At 34.9% G+C, this 16107-nt stretch overlaps 1 protein-coding gene across 15 annotated transcripts in view; it reads right to left on the bottom strand.

Moving 5' to 3' along the window:
• Window positions 1-16107, bottom strand: part of dlgap2a (discs, large (Drosophila) homolog-associated protein 2a) — a 249913-nt gene that overhangs the window by 171131 nt on the left and 62675 nt on the right. The gene's annotated exons all lie outside the window — the stretch shown is intronic.

Genomic DNA, 16107 nt, shown 5'->3' with positions numbered 1-16107 from the left:
GAATACAAAAAGTAAATCAATCTTAAGAGGAAATGTCTTTGGTAAAGTGCCTTTCACATAGAAATATTAAAATATCACACCATGTGAGGGAAAACTACTCTATGTGAACATTAAAATCAAATACATTTTTCAGACTGACTCATTTAAAAAATAGGACAATACCTCAGTTGAGTTGGGTTCCTGCAGGCTTTATTGGCTGAAAGATATGCTTGTCTGCGAAACTGTGTGGGACAATTTTCTTTCTTGCTCTGAAGCATGTCAAATAACTCTCTTCTTGCTACCTGAGTTTACACTGACAGAAGAGAAATTGTATTCCTTATAACAACAGCCGGACTGTGAGTGTGACAAAGAACATTTCCAGGAAAAACCTATGAGAGGGAGACTGCATTTACTTTATTCTTACTTTTAAGGTGTCAAACAGCCATTGCTCGTGTCTGAACACTTCAGTAGCTACACCGTGTTTTGTATTGCTGTGGTCTAAATGGTACAATAATACTACTGCATAGGGTCAGGTTACCAATATGAGGTTAGGACCATTACAAACAGATCGATGGCTCTTAAAATACTTGGGGTGGTGTTTAACTCCACTTACAGTACTGTATGTCTTACCAGCTTTACACAATCAGCCAGTGTTTGTGGGATAACGACTATTTGGAGTCCTTTGGGACAATGGGAAATTTGTGCCAACTGTAAATAGATTTGCTGTAATAGATTTAAGTGATTTCTCTTTCTAGAACATGCATCAATATCTCTATTGTTCCCTGCAAATATATTATATCCATTGGTATGTGCAAATACTATGTGTTATTAATGGACCTCAGATCACAATAAAGATGGTCTTTAGTGTACTGTAATTACAGCAATCTGAGTGTAGTATTCTAAGCCAGAGGGCTAACAGACAGATAATTGGTATGTTATCAACTCGTTAAGCTCAAAGCTCATTAAACATCTACTTGTCTCCAAATCCTTGAAGACCCCATGAAATCGATTGACAAGCGCAGATTTACTTAATTTGTTGATGTTTCCAACAGAAACAGGACATTGGGGTGATGCATTAATTAAAGGAAGAGATATATATTTTCAAAAAAGTATTCACTTATTCATTCATGTTCTTTTCGGCTTAGTCCCTTTATTAATCAGGGGTAGCCACATGGGAATGAACCACCAACTTATCCAGCATATGTTTTAAGCAGCGGATGCCCTTCCAACCACAACCCAGTACTGGGAAACTCCCATACACTTATGCATTCACACCCACACATACACTACGTCAAGTTTTTTAAGGGGAAACCCACACAAAAGGGCGAAAAACATGCAAACTCCACACAGAAAGGCTAAATGACCCACCCGGAGCTCGAACCAGCAAGCTTCTTGCTGCGAGCACCAAAAAAAGCATATTAGCATATGTTTTTGATTCTGACACAAGGAACACAATCTCATTTGAATTTAAAGAGACTGCCACCAAAACGGCACAATGAGGATCAAAGCCTTAGAGGGGCAGTTTCAAAGAGTTATATATCATCATTTGTGGCGTATTTTGAGTTGAAACTTCACATACACACTCTAGAAACTTTGGAAACTTATTTTACATCGTGTAAAAAGGAGGTTAATATGTCCTCTTTAAATGACCTTTAAAAAATAAGGTAAAGGTTGTCTAGGCAAATAGGTATAGGTATAGGTTTGAGCAGACAGGATTATTAGGCAAGAAGATGGATGGATGGATGGATGGATGGATGGATGGATGGATGGATGGATGGATGGATGGATGGATGGATGGATGGATGGATGGATGGATGGATGGATGGATGGATGGATGGATGGATGGATGGATGGATGGATGGATGGATGGATGGATGGATGGATGGATGGATATCTTCTAAATATACCACATGGGTGGATGGATGAATAGACAAAAGAGATATTATGAATGAATGGATGGATGATGAATGGATGGATGGAGATCTTACAGATACTACATGGATGGATGGATGGATGGATGGATGGATGGATGGATGAATATATTGTGAATGGATGGAGAACTTACAGATACTAGAGATTTTACTAGAGAACTTACAAATGATAAAGATACTATGGATGGATGAATGTAGCATCAATCCATCGGGTCTGCTTTCCTGTTCATTTTAAATGTATTCTGATATGAGAAGTATACTAGTAAATGACATCAAAGCTAGATTAAAAATGTGGATGTGGATTGGTGCATGGATGGATAGATGGATGGATGGATGGATGGATGGATGGATGGATGGATGGATGGATGGATGGATGGATGGATGGATGGATGGATGGATGGATGGATGGATGGATGGATGGATGGATGGATGGATGGATGGATGGATGGATGGATGGATGGATGGATGGATGATAAAGATACCATGAATGAATGGATGGACAAATAGATGGATGAAGATCTTCCAGATACTATATGGATGGATAGAGAGATGAACGGATGGATGGACGGACGGATGGATGGATAGATAGATGGAGAGCTAGATGGATGGATGGATGAATGGAGATCTTACACATACTATATGGATGGATGGGTGGGTGGTAGAGATACCATGAATGGATGGATGGATGTATGGATGGATATCTTACACATACTACATGGATGGATGGATGGATGGATGGATGGATGGATGGATGGATGGATGGATGGATATCTTACACATACTACATGGATGGATGGATGGATGGATGGATGGATGGATGGATGGATAACAGAGACTATGGATGGATGGATATTTTACAGATACTACATGGATGGGTGGATGAATATATGGATAATAGAGATACTTTGATTGAATGGAAGGATGATGAATGGATGGATGGAGATCTTACAGATACTACATGATGGAAGATAGAGATACTATAGATGGATAGGTGCGTGCGTGGGTGGGTTTATGGATGGATGAATGCGGCAACAAACATTGCATCTGCTATCCTGTTCATTGTAAATTTATTCTGATATGAGAAGTATCCTAGTGGAAACATGACATCAAAGCTAGACTAAAAATGGACTAAAAGGCTCTTTCACATCGGTCGACATACATCAGACAATTTAGTACTTTTCTATTGTGGTAACTGAAAGTGAATGTTTATCTGTAGCTAAGAGCAGTCACATACATGCTTTATCTATTCAAACCTACAATCACAAAAGAGAGTTGCTAGAGAGAAAAACTTGTATAAAATAATAAGAGCTCTTACGCAGATTAATTTGAGAGTCAAAAAAGCCCTCTGAATATATCAGAATATTTATCACAGCATGTTAAGTTCACTGATTTTCAGACAGCCGTGCTTCTGGCACTCGTCAACAAAATGTAGGTCAATTAAGCCCCCAAATTCAAACATATTAAATTCTTACTTATGGCAAGACCAAATCTTTGCCTCATTCAGCAAAGCAAGTTCCTCTAAATGGCTATGAATGGCCTCATCAATATTCCATGCTTTTTTCTCTGGTGGATTCGCAGTTAACATGACAGTAAAAGGGTGAAGAGAAAACAGGGGGCTATGAGAACTAGCGAATATCCCAATGGTCCACAGGGTTGTCAGAAATGGGTGTCTGAAAAATAAAACAGCACATGGCAGAATCATCCATCAAGCTGTTTCCTTCCCTTGTGCCTGACCCACTGTTAGTATTTGGTTTGTTCCATTAAGTTATGTAACTTTGAGTTTGAGGTTTATCCAATGAAGTTTCAGTCTTTTAGTGCTATTATTATTAACAAGATAAAATTTTAATGGTTGTCTGTCATAAAAGAAAATATGCATCCATATTTCCATTCCATAGTCATTCCATTCAATTCAATACATTTATTTTGTATTGAATTAACATAAATTACAGAATTATATTTAACCTTACAGTACTGCATTCAGCAGAACTGTTTTTAAGCTCAAGAATCATTTTAATATGGCTCTGGAAATAATCATTATGGATGTTGAAAGCAGTTTAATATTTATTAAAACCATATTTTTCATTAATTTTCATTTTTGATTAACAAAATAGTACTCAAAACATAATTGTTTTCACAAAAACAATTTTTTTTCACATTTTTAATTAATTTAATACATACTTGATTCATTAAAAAGAAAAGAAAAAAATGAAAGTCTTAACTATGAATGGCAGTGTATGCTGAATAAATAAGACATTAAACAGGACTAATGCAATATAATTTCACCTGTGATTTATGTAGATAACAGGGCTGCACGATTTAATAAAAATAACATTGCGATATTTTTTTTTTTTGTAATATTTATTGTAACATTAATACAATTTCAGCAGACGACTTAATATCTCTATTTGAAAAGATGTTAGACGTTTATCATGTTAGATTGATTGGGATGATTCTGCAGCAAGTTTAAACTTTTTGGGGTCCCCGGACACATTTTCGTTGTGGTCTGTGCTATTTGCAGTGCATTTCAGTATTGGCATTTGTTGCGAGTATTTTTATGCACTTGTTTAGTCAGAGATTGATGAGTTAATGTTTACTAATTGCATCGGCATAAAATCTAATAAACAATCGATAAACTTTTTGGGGTCCCCTGACACATTTTTCATGTGGTCTGTGCTATTTGCAGTGCATTTCTGTATTTGCATGTGTTGCATTTTCATGCATAACTATCTATAAATACAATCAAGAAAAAGATAAATAAAGTGTTTTATCGTTTCCTGAATCTAACAGTATTCAAGTTAGGTAACTTTAATTTTTTAACTTTTTATTTTTTGAATGATAAAAAATAAAAAATAATTCAACAAAATTAATCATAATTAAGGTCACAAATGATACAATTTCCTATAGCTGCTTTTAAAAGTCATCAAAAACAGGTGCAAATGATAAATTGTGATACAAACGTTCATATTTTACTGGATCCGGTACTAAATATTTGGTAATGTTCTGTGTCAAGGTTGATGTACACAACATCGGTTATCTTTGTATAACAATGTCAAGTGTATTGTCCCTGTAAAATAAACAAGCAAATAAAAAAATTTTAAAAAATGAATTCAGGCAAAAGGTCCGAACCCAACTCGATTCATTTATTCGACTCTGAGTTGACTATTTTCTTATAGAATCAATAGTTTTAAACACAATGCACTTTCAGCTTAAAATCTAAGCTGGATTGAAACTCATTTTCAAAAACCCATAATAGGGGCTCTTTAAAAAATAAAAAATAAAAATGGCCAAAAATGTACATCAAAAAGGCTGAATCTCCTTCTAATAGAGTTCACACACATATTACTATGTTGTTACTACTACTGTTATTGCTACTACCATATTGTGCTTCACATAACCTGCATACATTATGGTATTACATAATCCCAAACATCCTGCTAGTTCAAAACAAAAGTGATGCCCTTTCTTTGCTTTCTGTTCAGTTTTTTTCTTTCTAGGTGACAGGAATTGTGTCACGTCACAGTGCTGTCAAGCTCAGGCTAATGCTAATGCTACAGGGTGAATGAGAGATTTTCCTGCTTCATTAGTCTTTCTGTAGGACTAGGAGATTATACACAGAAAAACAAGCTACTGTCTCCGCACACACACACCCACCCACACACGTATCTCTCTTCTCCAATGCGCGCAAGGATGTGTGACTTTCCCACCCACTCTTTCGCTCAGTCTCTCTGTCACCTCCTCTTCTCTCTGCATGGAGGAGATAGAGTTTGTCTTTTGCTCCCTCTCTTGGCTTGCAGCATTTCTCAGATGCACATACAGCACATGCTGACACACACATACACACACACACGCACTCTTCTGCCCGCTCATGCACACACCCACACACACAAACACACACCAGTATGCGGTAAGTCCTAAGAAGTAGCAGCGCCGCGCGGCATGTATGCAGAATATCGCAGACTCCGCTGCCTAGCTACGTCCCCATGGCAACAAGAGCAGCACAACCCTCTGTAGTGCTGTCAAATAACAGGAATATAGAGAAACTAATATGAGGATAAACTAATAAGGAATAAGAGAGAAATTAAAAGAAAAAAAAATCACGACATCAAACAATAAGGTAAAAATATAAGACTTGAACGTCCACTCAAGTGCTGCGTGTATAATTTCAACTGAAACATGTAGCCCCTCCTTTTTTTGACAAAAAAAAAATGGAGATAGCAAACTTTGTTAAACAAAACAACCCACTGTACCCTAATTCCCTGAATCAATCATTAAATCAAAGTATAATTGTGAGTGACCTTAAAAATAAAGGAGTTATTTCATATATATACAGATGAGGCCTTTAGAAATACATGTCTCAGGGAACAAAATGCTCAGGAAACACATTACAAGTAGTAGACAGCCAAGTTTCATTCTCAGTAGTGGCCAATTCTGAAGGCGGAGAACTTGATGCCGCAGGTGCATACCTGTCAACCCTCCCATTTTTCCCGTGATTCCCCTGTTTTTTACAATTCTAACCCACTATCATCCCGTAAAGGTATTTTCCCAATTTTCCAACCAGTCCTCCCTATATGTAACCCATGCCGCAGAACCACCAGGGGATGACCCTTGTTCTTAAACGTGAATTTGTTCAGTGCTTACAATATATTAAGCCATGAAACACTTTGTAATAAACATAAAAGCGGCAGGATTCCCTTCCTTTTTATAACAGGCACCTTCACCCCTCCCATGCAATCCTCAAAACAGTTCATGTAAGCAATGCGTGACTGTCAGATGCAATCCATATTGATAAATAGACGCTGTTTCCTAAACAAATTCTGTACATGCAATTAGAAGAAGAGCAAAAGTGAATACTCTGGGTTTTGGGTGCGTGTTTGAACAAACATATATACATAATACTTTGATCATGTCGATCTTGGAGGGTTTTAAACAACAAATTTAGTCTTAAATTAGTAGTTACGAAGGCAATTAAATGCTTTCATTAAAGATCTGTGCATTTTTAATGTGGTTACCCCTTATTTTCACATCCCAATGTTGACAGGTATGGTGCAGGTGTTTTCTCCATGTTTTGTTCATGTTTGCTCAAAACTAATACAATGCTGCACCTGGGATAATTGTGTATATTATTTTCTGTTAAGACGAATAGTTTCATTTTAGACACAGTATTGCCGACTCGTCACAGCCATGGCATGTTTGACTGTAAGCCTACATACAATACTTTTCACAGAGCTCATTTAAATGTTCTTTGATTAAGCTAGCTATCAATAAACCATTAAAGCTAAAACGAATGGTAAAATAGCGGTTGTAATTTAATTTAATATAGATTAAATGAATAAATAAAATACTATTTAATAGCCTATATACTGTAGGCTAAATAAATGTAACATAGTTTTTAATTAAATAAACAGGCTATTTTCTGAAAAAATGGCTATCTCCATGTATCGAATTAAACACAAATAAAATAAATAAGTTGATTCCATATAAAATGTTGATCCAGTTAACAAACACAGCAACTTTAGAATACCTAGAATATCCTTTAGAATATCTTTCTGGGATGAGCAATGGGAGATATGCCTTGAACAGACATACAGGTCATTGGTATGTGCAAGGCATGGTCTCATACAATTTAAAGTGACACATTGTTTACATTTGTCCAAACAAAATATATTTCCAGAGGTGGACCCTGCATGTAATCGGTATGGCATGAACTGGCATCACTGGCTCATATGTTTTAAAGCTGCCCAAAATTATCATCTTACTGGGAAAATACTTTTTTTTTTTCACATTCTCAAAAATAGGTCTAAAGCCAATAGAACTAGATCCCCATATTGCAGTTCTAGGCATTACTGATTTCAAGATAGTTAAAAACAGTACAAAACAAAATATAGTTTTACATAGTCTACTAACACGAAGGTTGAAACTAAACTGGAAACAGAAAGCTGCTCCTTTATACATTTAATGAGGGATTGAATGAAACATTTGAAATTGAAGAAAATCTGATTCTCCCTAAAAAGGAAAAGAAGATAAATTTTATAAAATCTGGCAACCTTTCTTGGATTATTTTAAAAACATAAATTTTTCAGGAAATAAAATTGAAAAGGAATAGATTAATTTTGATTAAAACAAATTGATTAAAACAATTTTTTTGTTTAGTTTTATTTTTAGATTTGTTTTGTTTGGGTTTTTACCAAAATCGGGTTCAATTTCATGTCAACAGTTCCTTAAGAAATATTGTTCCCAGGAAAAAACATGACGTATTTAATTGTTATATTGCCTGCTGTATCTAGCCAATATCTAACCCCTAATGTTTAAAAAAAATAGCCAATAGGACAACAGCTCTGCTAGTCATAAAGCAGCATCTGTTATCTCTTGACAGCCACACTTTCATAGTAATTTTGAGTCAGTTGGATCACTTTCAACCACAAAAGTTATGGATGGTTTGAAGATATTGTTGGAATTATTCTGCCTTCATACAGTGCATTATAGGAAGTTTTCTGTGTATATTCCACTTATGATTTTGTGATTACGAGCTTGTCACATTCAACTGCTTTGTTGTCACTGACAACCATATACATACACAATCACTGCACTTAATAGTAAGCTTGCTTACAATTTTGACATTTCTGTCAAATACATGATAATTTTGCTGTTTCTAAAACAAAATATGCTTCACACATTGACTCTTCTCTCTCTCTCTCGCTTACAAACTCTAAACGCTTGTTGTATCCAGAGTAGACACAGTATTAAAACACAGCTCATATTAGGCTAGGTACTAACAGTAGTTACCTGGTACATGTATTGCAGTAGCAATTTTTGTCCAAAGGATTGTTTTACAAGGAACAAAATTGATGACTTGGTCCTCCATTTTATTTTCTGTAGTGTTTGCTGCAACATAACTGCCAACCAGTTATGTTGCATATGCTTTCATCTTGACAGGTCTCTTTCTGATTATGTATCATTTTGGTTCACATTACACTCTAAAGCACGTGTGAGTGTTTATTTCCCAGGATTCCTCACATAATATGCAATTTCAGATCATAAATATACAACATATTACATGTTTACAATTTGCACTCTATGCAGTTATTCCAATCAAATTTAACCTATATTTACACACCATGGGAAAATTTTCACTACATGCTACACATTTCATTCCATCATACATTCAGTTTGTTTGAACATAATTTTGTTTACAGCATTACATTTAAACATACAGTATAACTCTAAATCAGGGGTGCCCACACTTTTCACACGAAAGGTCAAAAACCAAACTTTGAGGCAATAAGCCAAATTTATTTAATCACATTTAAAAATAACTAGAAAACTTTGCTTTATATTAAAAATACGTTATTTTTTCACATTTTTTTAATTAACTTATTACAGAAAAACAAAAACAATCTCATTTGTAATAGTTACACTTTTTTGCCTTGATTTGCTCACCCATGTCTTCTGCATTGTCCTCTATTTGTCGAGTGACAGTATTTACGTTTTAAAAAATCATTTACATTTAAATGAATCATTTAATTTCCGTTAGCTTTTTTATAACTGAGTAACAAAACAAGCACACAAAAAAGATTACCTAAAATCAGAAATGACAATCTCTGTTAAAGGCATTCTAACCAATCATTCTCAGATGAAATCAAATCAAAGGTTACAATGAGGTTACAATGAGCCAACTTTGGCCCACAGGCCCTATGCTCTAAATGCCACAGGCCCTATGCTCTATTTTGGCCATCTATGCTCTAAATGCTTGCAATGGCTGCTATTATTTGACGTAAAAACAGTAATACTGTGAAACATGAATAATTATATATATATATATATATATATATATATATATATATATATATATATATATATATATATATATATATATATATATATATATATATATATATATATATATACACATACATATGCAAAGAAACAGGTGAACATACAACAAATTCATCATGTCAAATTTAAGACCTTTTTAAAGTCCTTTATAAGACCATTATGAATGAAATTTCAGACTTACACAAGGCTAAACGCTAAGGATTTTTCTAATGGCTCAATTAAAATATTTTTAAAAACAAATGTTATTGTAAGGAAGATCATTCAACCTAATATTTATATATATATATATATATATATATATATATATATATATATAAAGTTGGTAAATAGAGTTAATAAATAGACTTTTGTTAAAACTTTTATTGAGATGGAATGTTAGTGATCAGGTGTTGGCCCAATTGAGTAGCTTTGCATAGATATAAATAAAATAAAGGCCTGTTTAAAACCATTTAAGACGCACAACACAATGTTTCAGTGAATTTAAGACTTTAAGGCCTAAAATTTTGATTTTGAAAATTAAGACATTTCAAGACTTTTTAAGAACCTGCGAATACCCTGGGATATTTACAATTTCCAATCCGTGAAGTTTTTCCAATCAGATTTACACAATAAAGAAAAATCTGATCAAATATTCTTGAGAACAATCAAGATATTCAAAGCTATAACTAGGAATTTTGGAAGGGAAGAATCAGGCGGAAATATTGGGCTGATAATATTGTAGCGTGTTCCCCTCTTAAGATTAAAAAAGCAAGATGTGTTTTCCATATCTATAAGAGCAGCAGAACTGATTACCCAGCTCTTCTCATCTCTGAGGGATTGTGAACAGACCTGCCCTAACCTATTCCACTCTTCCTCTCTTTCACAGGTGCTTTCAAGCCCTCTCTTTCTTTCTTCTCATGCTATTCACTGTTGAACACTCTTGCGCGCAGCACAGTTACAGTACAGTGACGTCCTTGAGGAGGCAGATTCCATCAACTATAAGAGTGTTTTTTAAACGTAGGTCTTCAGACAACATTCTGTTCCCAATGCTCTCATGTGCGTCACAACTTCGACTCATCATCTGCTTTTGGTCAAAGTCTCTTCCTGCTCTCTTCATATCTGTAGAAGTCTGCGGGAGGTTCAGCAAGTTTGGGCGTATTTCTTATGAAGCGTTAAAGCAACCTGCTGTCTTCTGTTGTCTTGGATGCTTAATTTTAAAAAGAGGGTTTAGTCAAAAGTTTCAGTTCCATGATAAAAATGATTTGAAGTTCAAAATGACAGAAAAACTTAGCAAAGTTTCATAAAACAACTTGTCAAAATCAATAATTCCATGTTCAGACTACCCAAAATCAGTCCGATTCTGTCATGGTCTAATTTTGTAGGGTGTCTAGGTAATTGAGTTCAATTTAGTTCAGTTCAATTCAGTTCAATTCAGTTCAGTTCAGTTAAGTTCAATTCAATTCAATTCAAATCAATTCAATTCAATTCAATTCAATTCAATTCAATTCAATTCAATTTCTATAGTGCTTTTTACAATGTAGCTTGTGCCAAAGCAGTTTAACATAGATGAAGAAAAGATAACAAAAAGCCACTACAGTATTTCAAAACATTTAAAAATAAATTGCAGTTCAAAATGACAGAGAAACCTAATGAAGTTTCATAAACTCGTCAAAACCAATAATTCCTTGTTCAGACTACACAAAATCTGTCAGATTCTAACATGGTCCAATTATGTAGGGTGTCTTGGTAATTCAGTTCAATTCAGCTCAGTTTAGTTCAACTCAATTCAATTCAAGTTTAATTCATCTCAGCTCAGTTCATTGCAATTCATTCATTCATTTATGAACTGCCTTCTCATCCAGCACGTTTTACACACCTTCCAGTTTCAACCCTGTACTGGGAAGAACATGCAAACTCCACACAGAAATGCCAACTGACCCAGCCAAGACTCGTTGGAGCGACCTTCTTGCTGTGAGGCAACCACTGAGCCTCCATGCCGCCCACCAATTCGATTCAATTCACTTCAATTCAATTAAATTCAATTCAAACCTGATTTCTATAGTGCTTTTTACAATGTAGACTGTGCCAAAGCAATTAACATAGATGCAAAAAAGATTATAAAAGTCATAACAGTATTTCAGACTGTGAAACATTCCAGTATATCAGGCAGACAAGAGTAGTGGTATACCATTACATACATATACATGATTCTGCCATACTTCCACTGTAGTCAACTGAAAAAAATCTGTTTAGTTTAATAGGAATGTCACTGTTGAAGTTCAGTTTAGGTTAATACAAGTGGTATTCAGGGAACGAATTACATTGATGATCAGAGGGGTCAACTTTTCCAGTAATGTTAGTTTGTGTATCCATTCTTCAGTATCTATTTAAATTACATCTAATTTACTATTAAAACATATTTAAGTTTTGCTCTAGATCTAGATCTGCCAGTTTCAGACTGATGAATGAATATTGTCTTGCATAGACTGATTGTCATGATTATGCATCCACAATGGTATGAACTAATGCAGGGGTGGTCAAATGTATATTTATATTGTCTATTTTGAAATAATTAGTATTTAAGATACAGATCAGAAAAGGCAATTTCTATAGCTACAGGTGGAATTATTCAACTTCTTTTTTTTTTTTGGATGACTCTTCTTTCAAGACAGTCAGTACAAAACTGTGATTGTGCGCATGCACTCATTTATTGAAGACCTTCTTGATGACATCATGTATATTAATGCCTAAAGATGAAATGATGATTAGAAAGAAAGCAACATGCAGTCTGGAATGTTTCTTGTTCACGACATGACAACAGTTTAAAACATTGTGTAGTCTAAATGCCAGCATAACCCAGCTTATTTAATATTAAGGAACACAAACAATAACGTACTAAACTACAGTAAAATATTACAAGTAGATTTAGACATCAACAATATAATGAACTTCAAATTAATTTTCATTTTGAGTTTTTTTTGTATCTTTAAAGTTACTATTTGTTTCTTTAAAGATTATCTACAGTATAAATGAGTTTAATTTGATTACCAAATCGCAGTAATGTCAAACTGAAAACAGGCAAATTATCCAAAACTGACTAATAAAAAAAAAAAGAATACTTGAAATTGAAACTTCTTTAAGGATTCTACATAAAAAGGCCATGCAAATTAAGACAAAACACAAAACACAAGACAAAAAAGTATGGTTCAAACAATCCACTTAATTGTATCCATACTTTAGTCCTGATCACTCGATTGATTAATGCACAACCCATAAAGAAAGATTAAGGGTAACATTTACACTTACGTTGTAGGTGAAGTGGAGAAAAATGACCAGAGAAAAACTAAGTAGTGTACCAAACACCCGTACATGATGTTGCGATGTGCTGAATGTGTCTCAACCACACAGATTTTAGTTTCCCATCACTCTCTAGTCGATGCCGGGTCATGCCTGCTGCTGATAGTCCTGATGCAGTGACTCAAGCGCACGTCATATGTCAGACAGTGTTTACACACTATTCACCCTAAAGGCACGTTATTACACTGATCTCACTGTAACCTGGTGCGTCACTGCTTTGCTTTGCGTTCATTCATAATTTTCTTTTTATGTAAACATGAATAAAATGCCATAAAGAAGTGATTTGCATTCAGTCACTCGCTCCACCTACAAATTGCATGAACATTTACTTTTTTTAATCATCCTCAGAAAGACTCTGCACTGCTGTAATAGGACAGCCCATGTTTTACACAACATTACAAGGAGCGAGAGGGACATGCATCCACTAACAGTGATCCGCTAAGGACACTGGGATGTGCAAAGAAATATACACTCTTTGGGAGTGTGTATGTTTAATTGTTTACAAAAAAGGCCATGGAATACTGAATAAGCATGGATGTTGCCAGCATTTATGCATTTGGCAAACTAAATAAGAGATCACTTGAAAATTCTCAGTTTTATTCTGTAAAGGTCTATGAATTTATTGCATGTTTGTGCAAGAATGGTCATTTGTTTTTATTTGTTGTGATTGAAAATTAGGGTTTTTCCACCAAATATTGATTTTTTTTCTGTCTGAAGGTAAAACACTGACATTGCAATGTCTAATGTTATATTCTTTGAACAATTGCAAATTTATTTATAAATTAACATTACTCGAATAAAACTAAAAATACTCAAATAATTTTACTCAAACACATAAGTTGTAAATAAAAGAATTGTTTTGTGCTTTTTTTTTTTCAAATTCCCCTACAAGTATAGTGTTCCCCACAAGGAAAATGACTTGAGGTTGCTTAGGGCTAGAAATGAGAACAGAATATAAAGTGTGTAATGTATTATAATATTTTTGTCTATGCATGTGTGAAAAAGACCTGTATGTGTGATGTTAGGGGAAAGCACTGCAAATGTTTAATTGCAAATATACACGTAATAAATGTCAAAAAATCTTGTTGTCAGTAAAAACCATTAATTTCTGTAAGACAAAATAATGCTGTCTTTAAAAAAGGGGGGAAATAGGAAAGAAAGAAAATTGATGAAAGAAAATTGCACTTGTAATCCAAGAATATTAAATTATATACTGTAATACTATAATGACTATTCTTAATTGACATCTATTAGTTAATGCTTTGCAGAGATGAAAACTGAAGTCTTAGATTTGAATGACACTCATGTTGCAATAATTTTTGACCCGGACATAAGAGACTTGTAAACATGTCTAATGCTTAGCATTTTTATCCTTAATAAGTTACATTTTAGGAGACAGCAAAAAAAAATAACACTGCAAATACAACGCATCAGGAAAGTATTCATAGTGCTTCACTTTTTCCAATTTTCTTTGTTACAGCCTTAGTCCAAAATGTATTTAATTTATTTATTTCCTCAAATTCTACACACAATACCCCATAATGGCAATGCGAAGAAATATTTTAAATAAAATAAAATTTAAATAAAAAAAAAACCTGAAGAATGTACATGACAGTGCATGTCAAAGCACAAACCAAGCATGAAGACAAAAGAAATGTCTGTAGACCTCCGAGACAGGATTGTCTCGAGGCACAAGGCTGGGGAAAGTTACATAATCATTTCTGCTGCTCTGAAAGTTCCAATGAGCAAAGTGGTCTCCATTATACATAAGTGAAAGATGCTTGGAACCACCAGGACTCTTCCTAGAGCTGGCCGGCCATCTAAGCTGAGTGATCGGGAGAGTGGAGCCTTAGCCAGGGAGATGATTAATAACCCGATGGTCTCTCTGTCTGAGCTCCAGCGTTCTTCTGTGGAGAGAGGAGAACCTTACAGAAGGACAACCATCTGTGCAACAATCCACCAATCAGGCCTGTATGGTAGAGTGACCAGTCGGAAGGCACTGCCCACCTGGAATTTGCCAAAAGGCATCTGAAGGACTCTTGGACCATAAGAAACTAAATTCTCTGGTCTGATGAGACTAAAATGTAACTCTTTGGAGAAAACCAGGCACCGCTCATGACCAGGCTAACACCTACAGTGAAGCATGGTGGTGGCAGCATCATGCTGTGGGGATGTTTTTGAGCAGCAGGAACTGGAAGACTATTCAGGATAGAGGGAAAGATAAATGCAGCAATGTACAGAGAAATCCTGAATAAAAACCTGCTTCAGAATGCTCTTGACCTAAGCCTGGGGCGACGGTTCATCTTCCAGCAGGACAATGACCCAAAGCACACTGCCAAAATTTCAATAGAGTGGCTTCACAACAACTTGCTGAATGTCCTTGAGTGGCCCAACCAGAGCCCAGACCAAAATCTTATTGAACAGCTCTGCAAGATTTGAAAATGGCTGTACACCATCACTTCCCATCCTATCTGATAGAGCTTAAGAGGTACTGCAAAGAGGAATGGGCAAACATTGCCAAAGACAGGTGTGACAAGCTTGTGGCATCATATTCAAAAAGACTTGAAGCTTTAATTGCCACCAAAGCAAGTTATTTTTCAGGGTTTTTTCATCTTAATAAATTTACAACAATTAAAAAAAAAACTTTCACATTGTCATTGTGGGGTATTGTGTGTAAAATTTTGAGGAAATAAATGAATTGAATCCATTTTGGAATAAGGTTGTAACATAAAAAAATATGGAAAAACTGAAGCGCTATGAATACTTTCCTGATGCACTGTATACCAAGTGGAGGCCAATTAATTGACTTAACATCAAATAAAATTAGAAATTATTTAAACTGACCTTGATTTAAAGACTTTTATTGCACTGGCCATACCATACTTTAAAAGAACACAATAATAATCTACAGTACATATCGCTACAAACACACACTGCAGTTTAGAGCAATCCAGTGATGAAGACATTGATCTGTCTTTGCCACTTGATCAAATGTATGACAACTCACACCGAGTCTGAATACCCCAGT

The sequence above is a fragment of the Danio rerio genome, chromosome 17, assembly GCF_049306965.1.
Source record: "Danio rerio strain Tuebingen ecotype United States chromosome 17, GRCz12tu, whole genome shotgun sequence".
Lineage (NCBI taxonomy): Eukaryota > Metazoa > Chordata > Actinopteri > Cypriniformes > Danionidae > Danio > Danio rerio.
Note: the sequence above shows the minus strand (reverse complement) of the source record. Positions and strands in the feature narration are given on the sequence as shown.